We start from the raw sequence: 13,319 nt of genomic DNA, 5'->3' as shown, positions 1-13,319 counted from the left end.
GAAGTGGAAGTAATCTATGCCAGCTTAATATTTGTTTCTGCTGTGGGAAACCCGGGTCCTGGGGAAATGAAGCCTCCGCAGGTTGAGCCTCTTTAATCCGGACGGATTTCCTGCGGTGGCGACTTTCCCCTTGCAATGAATAATTTTTCACTCCTTTGAGGAGGCAGAGGCTAATGAAGTTGTATAATTGTCTCAGCAGGGTGGGTCAACCTGGCAAGTTGAAACTGGAAGAATGCAATGACAACACCCTTCTGCGTTGCCACCAAGAAATCTCGGTGAACGTCTCTGAAAGCACCAGGAATCAAAATTTTTTTTAAAAAAAATCAGGCCATGGTTAACAGTTAGGAAGCCCACAGTCTAGAATCCACTCCGTGTATTACGGCTACTGCTCAACTTAACGAGCACAGGGGAGGCCAAAATTTCGATTGCTAAGTGAGACCGTTGTTAAGTGAGGTTTGCCCCATTTTGCGACCTTTCCTGCCACAGTTGTTAACGTGAATCACTGCAGTTATTAAGTTAGTCACATGGCTGTTAGGTGAACCCAGGACACTGTATAATCATCATAAATATAACTCAGTTGTACAGGTTTTGAATGTCTATGGGAGGATTCTTCAAACTTGGCCCTTTTATGACTTGTGGACTTCAGCTCTCAGAATTCCTCAGCCAGCATGGCTGGCTGAGGAATCCTGGGAGTTGAAGTCCACAAGTCATAAAAGGGCCAAGTTTGAAGACCTCTGACCTATGGAAACCATGGGTCTGCCATTTTGGGGTCGTTTATAAGGAGATCTTGGAAAACCACCCGTCAGATGTTTTAACTGGATATTCTGCATGCTGTAAAGGATTGGACTAGATTAGGTTTCTCCACCTTGGCAAGCTTAAGATGTGTGACTTCAGCTCCCAGAATTCCACAGTTGTCATAACTGGTTGGTGGAATCCTGGGAGTTGAAGTCCACCCATCCTAAAATGGTCAAGGTTGAGAAGCCATGTAGATAATCCTTTTGATTCCTTCCAACTCTACAATTCCATGATTCCAGATGCAAGCAAAGCATTTCTGGAATTCTGCAATGTCCCTAAGTCACAGCCAATTAAATTAGTGACTTTAATATGCTACAAAGCTTTAGTTAGCATGAGTACTTAGAACATCAATGCATATCTCTCTCTATTTGATTTCGTCCTTATTTATATATTGTTCGCGCTACACGGTTGTCAACAAATCCTTGTCCTGAAATCATTTTTAGCCTCTCCTTTCTCAGCATATTAACTTTTTATGCACAGTGCAATTTAGGAATGAAATGCATTGAAAGGCTTCGCTTGGGCGAAAGTGGAACTTGGGCTCCGTAATATGCTGCATGAAAGCAAAATTTTAAGCCACAATCCTTGAATTACCGCTCTTCTAGCCATGCTTATTTGCCTTTGTTCCTGCGAAAGAGGCCTGAAAGGACAAAGCTGAAGAGTTGCATTTGCTGTAAGTAATTTAAATTGAGATCTATTAGCATTGACGGATTTATTCCGTTTAGAATCAATAATAGCTGGCTTTAAAGCAAAGCCCTATCAATTTGGGTTCAACAGCTCTTTGTATCCTCTGGCCCACGCCCCCTCCTGAATTTTAGCAATTTGTCTCTTGTGGGGGGTGGGGGGGGGAGAGATGGACTACATTTCATCAAAATGACTGTGATGAAAGTCCCTCATCTTTTCAACGGAAAAACAAAGGCTGGCGTTTAAAACAGACCATGCGACTCATTTCGGGGGCCAGTGGGGGCGTTTGCTTTGCATTCTTCAAACAGTAGTTCTGCTGTGGTACGCAGCAACTCGGGGTGGAAATGGAAGGGCATTCAAAAGAAGTCTTCCAGAAATTCTGGTGTCCCCAGGTTGTGGGTGCTCCATCCCTGGAGGCTTTCAAGAAGAGACTGGACCACCATGATATAAGATCTCCTGCCACAGTCGGGGTTGGATTAGAAGACCTCCAAGGTCCCTTCCAACTTTGATAACGAAGGGGAAGGAGGGCTTTGGTGTCAAAGAATAGACGAGGAGTTCCTCCCGAATGTGTCCAAAGTGAAGAGGTTTTTTTTTTTAAGAATCTGCAGGTCCAAGGACAGATTGAAAAGACAGGTCAGTTCAAATGAGGCCAAATTCTGATGGCAAAATGTTCACGTGTATTTTTAGCCTTGGCATGTCTGTTGCTACTAGACACACAGTATGCTTGGGTGCTACCGCACTTACTCAGCCTGACCACAATAGGAGTTGTGGGTTGCATCATCGCTTCTTTCATTTTTTGCTTAGCTTTTTCTGTGACCCCAGTCACTTTTTTTTTTTTGGAAACAAAAAAAAGACATTTGCCAAGAAGAGCTTAATCCCTCAGGGAGGATTTGAGGAGCACTTTGCAAGGTTCTCCCCAAATATTCAAACTAAGAATCCAGATGTATCTAATATATCTCCGATATCTTTTGGAAGTCTCAAAACTGGACATGAATGAAACTCCTTCCCACAATGATTTTCCCCACCATCCAGTCAGAGCTGAAGAAGCTTCTTGGATGAGAAGAGAAACATCTGCAAAGAAGAACAAGGAAGACCAGTTGCCTCCTGAAAAAGCACCTTTGGGATATTACATTTACTGCAAATAGCGTTCTTCATTTTTATTGTCTTTATTGAGCAGATTTATGTCACCATCCGTCTCACAAAAACTGAGTCTTGGGCAGCATTGTCTCTCATCCACAAGTTTTATGAGGCCCATCAAGGAGACTGCTCCATTTTGGTCCGCAACTATGAGACTGAATAAAAACAGTATCTGTTTTGGTAATTGTCTCTGGGAATTTTGTGAATTAAAAATCCGACACTCAGCTGGGGAAAGGCCAACCAAATTCTTCTAAAAGAAATGATGGTGTCATGCATTGGTATCGTTGGACCCGAAGATCTGTCCCCCACACCGATGATTATGGCTTTTAAATCCAGGGTTATGTGTCATCGCTAAGCATAAAATATCCTTTAGTAGTTCATTTTTCTAGCCAAGATGCCATCTCTCTCTCTTAAAAAAAACCCCCTACTCCAGCCCTGTACACCCTTTAAACTTTTGTTGTCTTCCAAATAAGCTTGGAGAGCTAATGTAATCTTTTTTGTGCGGTGAACGGCTATGAAAACATCAAAGGTTTGGATAACAGGGGAGCTTTGCATTTTGCGAGGCCTGCCTATTGAATTTCCATTTTTGTGATTCTACTTAAAGAGCAATATTATCACGGCCCATTTCCTTGCCAGCTCCGTCTATTTCCTTGCACAATGGGAGGCCGGATCGTTTCAGGCCCCACAGAATTATCTCCCTGTAAATTATTCCTAACTCCATTACGGAATACTAAACGGGCCCGTACCTGAGTTGGAGCGGAAAGATAACACGGCAATCTATTTGGGGTTTTGTTTTGTTCCCCCCCCGCCCCTCCCTGTCTCTGCCTAGGTGACAAGGTGGGCCCGTTGGAGCTGGGGAAGATGATAAAGGAACAGATGCATTAGATCTGCAACCGGGAGAAAAGTTTACCTTGATTATGTACTAAGTGTCCTGGATATGTTTTGTTCTCTCGTCAGTTTGACAGCTCTCCTAACGGATAATGGCTTGCCTTTTTCATGGATGATTGGAGGCTAATTTTTGGTCTAATAAGGGGGCTGGGAGTTGAAAGTGACTTCCAAGGTAGTCTTTGAGTTCCCTTATCCTCCCCCAAAGGGAAATCGTTCGTGAAATTATTCTAAAATTTGTTTAGCTTGTTGCGGTTTATTTCCTCCTCCACCCCACTTAAAGCCTCTCCTTTGCTCGAGTTTGATGGTTTGTGTTCCAGCAATCTTTGGCACATTTGCAGTTTGGGGAAGGATCTTCCGGCATTAAAATGATTGTTTTGAAGAATGAATATTTACAGCCTGACTTGCAGATGGCTTTGTTTAGCTCATCTGGGAGATCACCTTGTACTTGCCTGCCCTTCCTTCCTTCCTTCCTTCCTTCCTTCCTTCCTTCCTTCCTTCCTTCCTTCCTTCCTTCCTTCCTTCCTTCCTTCCTTCCTTCTTCCTTCTTTCCTTCCTTCCTTCATCTCCCTCCATCCCTCCCTCCCTTCCCTAATCTTCCTTCCTTCCTTCCTTCATCTCCCTCCCTCCCTAATCTTCCTTCCTTCCTTCCTTCCTTCCTTCCTTCCTTCCTTCCTTCCTTCCTTCCTTCCTTCCTTCCTTCCTTCCTTCCTTCCATCCTTCCCTAATCTTCCTTCCTTCCTTCCTTCCTTCCTTCCTTCCTTCCTTCCTTCCTTCCTTCCTTCCTTCCTTCCTTCCTTCCTTCCCTCTAGAAACACCCTTCTTTTAGTAACTGATACATCGGTTGAGAAATTAAGCAGGGTGAGCTTTCAATTCCCAGTTCTTCCAATTCCTACTGGGTTTCCCTTTTCTATATGTTGTTTATTTGTCAGTTTATTCGGACTTCTGCAAAGTCAAAATAACGCCGCCTTCTCTTCTCTTCTCTTCTCTTCTCCCCCCTCCCCCAACATTAATCCTGTGATTTTGCTCAGCTCTAAAATGAGTCTGCAGATAAAGGGGTTGTCCGGATCAGCTTCTGTGAAACCAGAAAACTGAAATTATTTGGGTTAATTGGGTGTGAAAGTCAACTTTTGTCAAAAGTCTGTGGCTGAAACTGGACTCTTGCAAAACGCAATATATTCCTTTTCTTCATTTTACCAGTAGCCCTTTGGTTGAGCCAGACGAGTCTGTAATTCCAGCTGTCTTACAGTCTTCTGCTTTAGTTCACAATAACATATCTGGGCGGTTGATTGCCAGGATTGTAAAGTTATGCACAGATGTGATGTCTTCACCTTCCTCCATCTGTATCAACGTGGCAAGTAGTTTTGCACCAGCGCTTCGCTTAAAGCAGTTTCTTCTTTTTATTTAAGGGGTCTTCTGGCATTTTGTATGTTTTCCACCCCTAAGAATTTAGTGTTTAATCCATTGCTATTATAATCTTGCAATTTCATACGCCCTTAGCTCTATTCCCTTCTTTTATACTGATTTCTTGGCTATATCTTAGCATGGGAGTAGGGACCAGATAAAACTATTTCTTCCTCTCCCTTGAAATATCTTGAGAACTGGATTGCAAAGAGATAAGCTGAATAGCAATAGAAGAGAAGATTTGTAGCTCAGGGCTAAACTGTGGGGTCCTTGGTGCTGTCTGATCTTGGTTGTTTTCTTGCAGGCGTTTCATGACCCAACTAGGTAACATCATCAGTGCTAGAAGGGGCTTGTATCTAAACAGAGAACAAAGCCCCGGTCCCTTCTAGCCAGCCAGAAACGCTGGCGTAGGTGGATGGAATGATGGCTGGAGGGTTGAGAAAGATTTAGATAGATATATGGGTGGATGGATAGATAGATGGATGGATGGATAATTGAAAACACTGATGTACATAGATGATGGATGGATGATGAATAGTTGAGAAACACTGGTGTAAATAAATGGATGAATGGATGGATGGATGGGTGTATGGATGAATAGTTGAGAAACACTGGTGTAGATAAATGGATGGATGGACAAATAGTTTGGAAACAATGGTGTAGATAGATAAATGGATGGATAGATAGATAGATGGATAAATGGATGGATGGATGAATAGTTGAGAATCACTGGTGTAGATAGGTAGTTCGTTCATTTTTGGAATTCACTTCCCTTGTATGGAGTTTGTGCTAAGGAAAATACACCACATTTTTTGTACCAGATCAATGACTTATTAATCTTACCAACAAAAGTCTTCCAACTTCTGAGACCCCGTCACTTCCTTAAAGTGTTGCTCTGTTCCAAATCAACCTGCAATATTTGTGCGTTGAACGAGCCTTTTGCCCCGTTGTGACCGTGCCACGTGAACTCAGCCCTCAGCTCAGGGGCTTTGCAGAGCTTTGTAGCTGTGTGTGTGTGTGTGTGTGTGTGTGTGTGTGTGTGCTCAACCTCTTCTCTTCCCCTTCCCCTTTTCCACATCCTTGCAGGCTTTGCTGCATGGACAGCCGAGGCAGGTGCGCCTTTGCCATTCACAAGACTTGGGGAGAAAACTCTTGCGGGGAAAATCTTTTATCTCCCTCTGTATCTAAAGCTTAATGCTCCTTTTCCAATTACTCTGTGAATTGCTTAAGAGATTGCCAGAAAAAAAAGAGAAGAAGCTGAAGTCTCTGATCTTTTTTTTTTAAAAGGACTTAGAAAGGAATCAGGACCACATACTTCTTAAATTAATTTTCTTCATGAATACTTCTTTCTGAATGCGGATTTGTGAGTCAGCACACCCGACTGGGGGCGACTTTTGTCTTTCCTCCAAGCCACCTGGCTTGCTATTTGCAGATTTCTCCCTTGTCACCACACAGTTCTTCCATCAGCCGTCCTCAGAACAGGCCTTTTGTGGAGAAAAACACGGAAGAATTGAGCGGCAGTTGGCACAGGACTTGGTATTTACTGGTATTTATTTGTTTCAGAATAGAATCCACTCATAGTTGCTAAAAGCCTCATCTTGCCTCTACAGATGTGGAAACTGTGAATGATGAAGGGTGCAGTAAGGAGGAATATTAGTGTATTATTACCAGGATGATGTTCCTAACTCAATCTAAGATGCTAGAGCTTCCAAAGAGTAACTTTGCTTCTTCTTAGTGCATTGACCTGCTTTATTTGCAGGGTATCTGCGATATCAGAATTGCCTTGATGAGACGTATCTTTAATTTTGAGTTTTCCCCAAGTCTCAAAAAAATTATTTTTAAAAAAAATAAAAATAAACAGATGCAACTGCAATGTTACAAGAGGCTGGCAGAACAGGATGCTCTGGATTACCTCGCCCCTTAATTAAATTATAATTGTTCAAGATCATTCGAGTCATCAGTTGATTTTACAAAGGGCTTAGCTCTCCCAAGCTTTTTATGTGAAGTCTATATGGATTTTTTTTTTGCGATTGCAATGGCCGTTTCTTCAAACACCACCCGTTTGCAAGATTCTACGTGAACGACATTATTTAGTGCAGCATTATATTTTATTAATTCCAAGAACTATACCTTTTAGAAAGGAAACCTGACCTACTCATGGGAGGTTTTGTGTGTGTTAAGGCAAGATCTTTTTTTTTTTTAAAAATAAGATTCTGGATTGCACACCACTGACTTTCTCCATTGATGTACTTCTTAAGACGCTTAACAGAAAAGTACATTTTCAGCAGTTGGCCGTTGGTTGTGAGAAGGGTTTTGGGCACTTGGTTACATTTAAGTTAGGAAAGTTATGATGGCAAGATTGACATTATTTGATAATGTACCCCTTTGAGTTAGTTTTGACTCCTGACAATTATGCTGACGGGTCCCTGCATTTTCAGAAAGGGCTTGCCATTGCCTCTTTCCTAGGGCTGAGAGGGAGTGACTGGCCCAAGGTCACTCAGCTAGCTTCATCCCTACAAAGAACTATAAATCAAGTTTCCTGGTGTCTAGCAGCCTTTATCTATCACGACAATCTGGTCTTCACAAAGCAAAGCCAGATCATCTTTTTTTTTTAACCTGGTGGATACACCTAGAAAAGTTTGAGAATGGACTGTGGATTAAAAGAGAGAGGCTGGACTGCTTCCAAAGGAAATTATCTCCAGTCAGTTTGGCTGCGCAAACAGGCACACAAATCACACTGAGCTGGTTTGTTTTATCACAGTTTATTAAAGAACAGCCCAGTTCGCACAGTAAGTTAAGTCATAATCCAGTTTACAGATCACAGTGGTTGGGTAAATACAAAATGTAGTAAGCCAAAACAATTATGATTGTCTGGTGTCAGCTAGTGCTCAAAAGTTGCTATTTGTGGTGCCAGATCATTATTTAAAGTTCTTATTTCCTTTTACTAAGGATAAGTGAGTCAGTTCTGCTCCTGTTCTGAATGGCAGTTCTTGTCTCCTTGCAATGCTACTTGCTAGAATAGAATAGAATAAAGCTGGAAGGGACCTTGGAGGTCTTCTAGTCCAGCCCCCTGCTCAAGCAGGAGAACCTATACCATTATGGGCCAATACAATTTTCTGAGCTATTTCTACCTATTATAATTAGATACTTTATATATAAACTGAGTCATTAGAGCTGACTATATACATCACTTTAAATAATAATCACATTCAAACTTTCAATATTGCAAAACATTTCCTTTGTTTGTTTTAACGATCGCTCCCTTGTGCAGTTTATCTCAAAGAGAAGATGTACAGACCGGCATCACTACTGAATTCATTTGTCCAAATTAATTTGCAAAAAAATCTTCTCCTTTTATTCATCTCATTGCATCTGACATGTGTTGAATTCAACCTAGCACTCCTATACTGGCTTATGAAATCCTAATGCCGGGCGTAGTAGGCAAAGTAACAATCATGAAATGTATGTTGTTGTTTTTTAAAAAAAGCAGGTCTAAAACGCCATTTGCGTATCAGTTGCTGCAGATGCAACGTTTCTCGAAGCCAATTTTTCTGCTAACTTGAAGACGTTTCCTAGTTATGCCGAAGAACACAACACGTCTGTTTCAAGTCTAAATCATTTGGGGCGTTTGATACTGAGAAAAATCAAGACTGCAGCAAATGGATTTAGGCAACGTGACTCTGAGATGATTTGAGCTAATGGTTTAAATGACCGCAACTAGGATGAACACGCTTTGTTGAAATTCGGTCCCTCTTCACAGAATTCCTCAGCTTCAGCCATGCACTCTCCTTGGGTACAGTAATATTGGCCACGCTCCTCGCTTACAAAATGGGAATCTGATGGAGCACATGTTCCGTTCACGATGGGTTCAGCACGGGTTTTCCTGGTTTCCAAAATGAAACAAAGTTCCACTTTCCAAAAAATCTTAACAAACAAGGCCCATCCCATTTGCAAGATTTTTTGTTGTTGTTTTAAGCTCCAACTTTCCACAGCCGGGTTAATTCTTAATGAACACCCTCCACCCGCCCATCCACCCGCCCGCCCCAATGTTCCCCCTTTGAAATAAAAAGCAGTCTTTCTTCAAGAAGGCACCCAGGCACGAAAAGTGATGAATTGTAGATGGCAACAGCTTAGATCAAGGGGTAAAGCCATGGTCTTTCTGGGTGTCTCTGTTAGGGGAGACTTTGGTGCATCTTGGCCAACAGAAGACCTCCCCTGGTTGGAGACCCCTTAGTAAAGAACCTTCTCAGTATTCCTGTGATTCAGTGTCAGGTTCAAAGGAGGCATCTGTGGAGAACAGTCTTTGCCTTTCATCCTCAGGTCTGCAGGATTTGAGTGTTTTGTCTCAGCCAGGAGAGGATTGGTGAAGGTGGTGACCACTGCGTTGGCCGGACCTTTCATTAGAACTGAGGTGGTGGCCATCGAAGGATTTAACGCACTAAGAAACCTGTATTCATGAGGAGGAGGAACAGAAAGAAGAGGTCCACAGCTGGAATTTGGGAAAGATTTATTTCTCGGGGGGACACAGAAGCCACCAAAGCACAAGACCAGTCTCAAGTCTACTTCTCCAACTTTTTCCGATCACCAGTATTGTTCTGGAAGCTACTCCACAGCCTTCCTTAGATTTTAATATGGATTATATATGTCTCCCAAGCTTTCTTAGCACCTGTTACAATTCCCAGTGTAATAATTATTATCTATTAATATTCCATAACGATAATATTCTGAATCATGGAATGAAAAGGCTGGAAGGGACCTTGGAGGCTGGACTAGACCAGGGGTCCTCAACCTTGGCAACTTTAGGACTTGTGGACTTCAACTCCCAGAATTCCTCAGCCAGCAAAGCTGGGTTAACTACAAATTAGACAGTTAATGTGGTTTAATGTTGGTTGGAATGGGTAACGGATGGGTATTTTTTTTAAAAAAAATAGAAGTGTAACCCAACTTTTCAACGTTCCCAAGATAAAACAGTCTAAAGCAGTTTGCCAATAAATAAATGCTTGTCAAAAACAGCACCAAGACCGCACAGGAAAACAAACCCAAACCAAGGTAAATTTATCAGGAGAAGGGAAGCTATTGATAACTCATTCCAGCAACGTTCCTCTTTCTAGCTCAGAGGTCCCCAACCTTTTGGGCACCAGGGAGAGATATTTTTCCATGGACCAGAGGGAGGGTGTGTGGTTTTGTGTGCTGCCTGCATCCCACAGACGGGGCTTTGCTTGTTTGTGCAGTCCGGTTGCTGGCATGCTGTGGCTCGGTACCCTGGACCGAGGGTTGGGGACCCCTGTTCTAGCTGGCGTCCAGATGGTTTGGTTATGTCTCGCCACTATTATCAACACCTGAAGTTAAGCACGCAGCCAAGCCCACTCACATCAACGGGGCTAGCCAACCCAGGAGAAAAATCACACTGCATCCAGCCACCTTGTTAAGTCACCTGTGCATTTCTGGAACCGTTACCTTCCAAGTTGAGGGCTTAAGATCGAATTTCGGAAAAGGGACATCCAGGCAAAACTACCCAGGCTGAAGGGCGTCAGAGTTGTTGGGCTGAACGCTGGGGCCATAGGAGGCACGGCAACGGCAGAAATGGGCAACGCTCTCCAGGTGGAGTCCACGAGGGGTGTTTGGCTCAGTGGGATGTCCAGGTACAAGCCCAGGGGTGGTGTCCAGGAGATGCCAGCCCTGTTTCCTGGAATCTCTGCTTTTTCCCGTTTCCTCCACTTCGCCCTTCGGTTCTGAAACCAGACCTTGGGAGAACGGCAGAGTGTCAGAAGCTGCCTCTCTGAATTTACCCAGAAAGGATGCAAACTCAACTCCATCAGCTGTCATTTCCATGGCTACCTCCTCTGGAAAACTTTTCCACCACACCGATGGTTTTCACATGTTCCGCGCAAGCATGAAACATGAAATGTGGTTAGCTTGATGTCACCGCTGCTTGGCAATGATGGGTATGTCTGGGTAACAAGTTCAACCAGGACTTTTAAAGAGCCAGCAGTTCACTCAAAGCTGAAATTTCTTTATCCTGGGTATCTTACTTCTTCCAAGCTTGGAAGAGAGAATGAAATGGAAATCCTATTTCTTTTCCTATTTTCAGCCAAGCTAAGCAGAGCTAGAAAAGGAAGAAAACATCTACCGTTTCCGCGTCTCCCTCTCTACGTGTCCAAAAATGAAGCTAAGCTTTTCTATTCAGCCTGGTTGTGAGTCTTACACACTTTCAGAAGATCACAGATTTAGAAAGGGCGACGTAACCTTGGAGTGGAGCCCCTTTGTAATGTCAGAGTAACATTACAACAGATAACAGAGGCTATCTAGGATCCTCCACCTTATTACTGTATTTTTTTTTTGCACGGTGTTGCTTATTATTATTGTTCCTATTTAAAATTGCACTATGGATGTTTTCAACTGTATTATTTATTCTATGGAAGCCATCAAGAGTCTTTAAAAGACAAAGAAACTGCGGCAGGATAGCAGTGGGTTCAATAAATAAATAACTCTCCTTGGATTCCAGCCGAAGTTTTGGGGTTTGATCCCTGGAGAAGTAACATTGCCTTAGTTCACGCTGGACCCAGAAGAAGACACCCAATTGGAACCTGTCGCTTACCTGAACTCGAGCTTCCGTAAGTTCTAACTGCATCGCAAGTTCTTCCCTGCAACACAAAGTCAAATGCATCTTAAAATTGAGACAGTGTACGACTCACCAACAGCGTTCCGTGCGCCTTTGGCGTCTAGTCATGCCGGCCACATGACCACGGAGATGTCCTCGGACAAGCGCTGGCTCTTCGGCTTTGAAACGGAGATGAGCACCGGCCCCTAGAGTCGGAAACGACTAGCACGCATGTGCGGGGGAACCTTTACCTTTACCTTTACCTTTACGACTCACCAAAGCCCACCCAACGATGCATTTGGGGTTTTTCAGACTTCTCAAAAGGCTGCAGTGCCGAATTCAACAGGTGAAAGAACACCGCCCCCCCCCCCCCCCCCGCAAAGCTGGCTAAGCATTATGGAGATGAACTGGCAATGCCCTTGGAATAATAACCAAGCGGGTTTGTTTAACCATAGCTTATATCAAAAGCCCAATCGAAACCCCCGAGACAAAGTTTGAAGAACAATACGTCAGAGTTAAAACCAACTTCTTCTTCTTCTTCTTCTTCTTCTTCTTCTTCTTCTTCTTCTTCTTCTTCTTCTTCCTTCTTCTTCTTCTTCTTCCTTCTTCTTCTTCTTCTTCTTCTTCTTCTTCTTCTTCTTCTTCTTCTTCTTCTTCTTCTTCTTCTTCTTCTTCTTCTTCTTCTTCTTCTTCTTCTTCTTCTTCTTCTTCTTCTTCCTCTTTCTCCTTCTCCTTCTCCTCCTCCTGCCCCTGCCCCTGTCCCTGTCCCTGATGATGTTACCTAATTTGGTCATGAAAAGTCTGCCAGAAAACCACCAAGCTCACAGACCACCAAGGACCCATCAGTCCTCCTCAAAGCCCCCCCCCCAACCTGGTGAAGACGTCGGGGTAGTGGGACTTGCGGAAGGCGCTCTCCAGGCCCTGCAGCTGGACGTGGCTGAAGGTGGTGCGGTAGCGGCGCTGCTTGCGCTTCTGCGGCTCCGGCGGCTCGCTGGATGGGACTCCCGGCCCGGGAAGCAGCCCTCGCTCGCCCGGCGGCTGCTTTTCCTCCGCGCGGCTGCCCGGCGGCTTCTTCTTCTGCTGCTGCTGCTGCTGCTGCTGCTGCGGCCGCGGCGGCTCCGCTTCTTCCTCTTCCCCGCGCGGGACCTGCTGCAGAGCTCCGGCAGGCTGGGGCTTCAAGGCGGCGTCCCGGCCGGCTGCGGAGAGGAAGCAATGCGGAGGTTTCCTTCTGCACCCAATCCCCCTCCCCATCTCCGAGACTTGCCCCGCACAAGACGTCCCGGCTGGGTTTCGGGGCCGACCCACGCGCGTGGAAAGAGTGGAAGCGGGAGCCACGCGCGTGGAAGTCACGGAAGCAGCTTCACGCGCGTGGAAGCAGCCCCGGCGGGGTCCATCCACCCGTCTCAAGCTAGGGACCCCCCCCCGCGCCCTCCCACCCCCGTGCTCCATGCTCGCCCTCCAGGGTGCCATACCATCGGACGCCCTCGGCCCGCACGCGGGGGTCCCACCCTCGCGTGGAAAGTTCGGAAGGGGAGCGGCTCTGGGCGCCCCCACCCTGCCACTTACCGCCACCCCCGGTCCCGCCAAGGAGGCTGTCGAGGAAATAGGTGGTGAGCAGGTGCAGGGCGGGGGCGCCGCCGGGACCGGCGCTCTGCATGGCTACTGGCCGCCCCGCGCCCCGCGACGGGTTTTATCAGCCCCGCCGGCGTCCTCGTTCGCAACTCAGGGGCGGTCGGGCAGGGGGGAGGACAAACCCCTCCCGGGTCTCTGCGATGGGGGGGAGGTTGCTCCGACCGCCTGCCTGCGCCGTGGTAAG

The 13,319-nt window shown here is 45.2% G+C and overlaps 1 protein-coding gene across 1 annotated transcript in view; it reads right to left on the bottom strand.

Annotated features, from left to right (window-relative positions):
• PGRMC1 (progesterone receptor membrane component 1) overlaps positions 1 to 12,589 on the bottom strand; it is a 98,421-nt gene extending 85,832 nt beyond the window's left edge. Inside the window, exon 1 of the mRNA XM_081336539.1 lies at positions 12,581 to 12,589. The gene's annotated coding sequence lies outside the window, so the exon portion shown is untranslated. The remainder of the gene's footprint in view (positions 1 to 12,580) is intronic.
• Positions 12,590 to 13,319: the final 730 nt, after the last annotated feature.

The sequence above is a fragment of the Vipera berus genome (genome assembly GCF_964194415.1).
Source record: "Vipera berus genome assembly, chromosome: 11".
NCBI classification, from domain to species: Eukaryota; Metazoa; Chordata; class Lepidosauria; order Squamata; family Viperidae; genus Vipera; species Vipera berus.
Note: the sequence above shows the minus strand (reverse complement) of the source record. Positions and strands in the feature narration are given on the sequence as shown.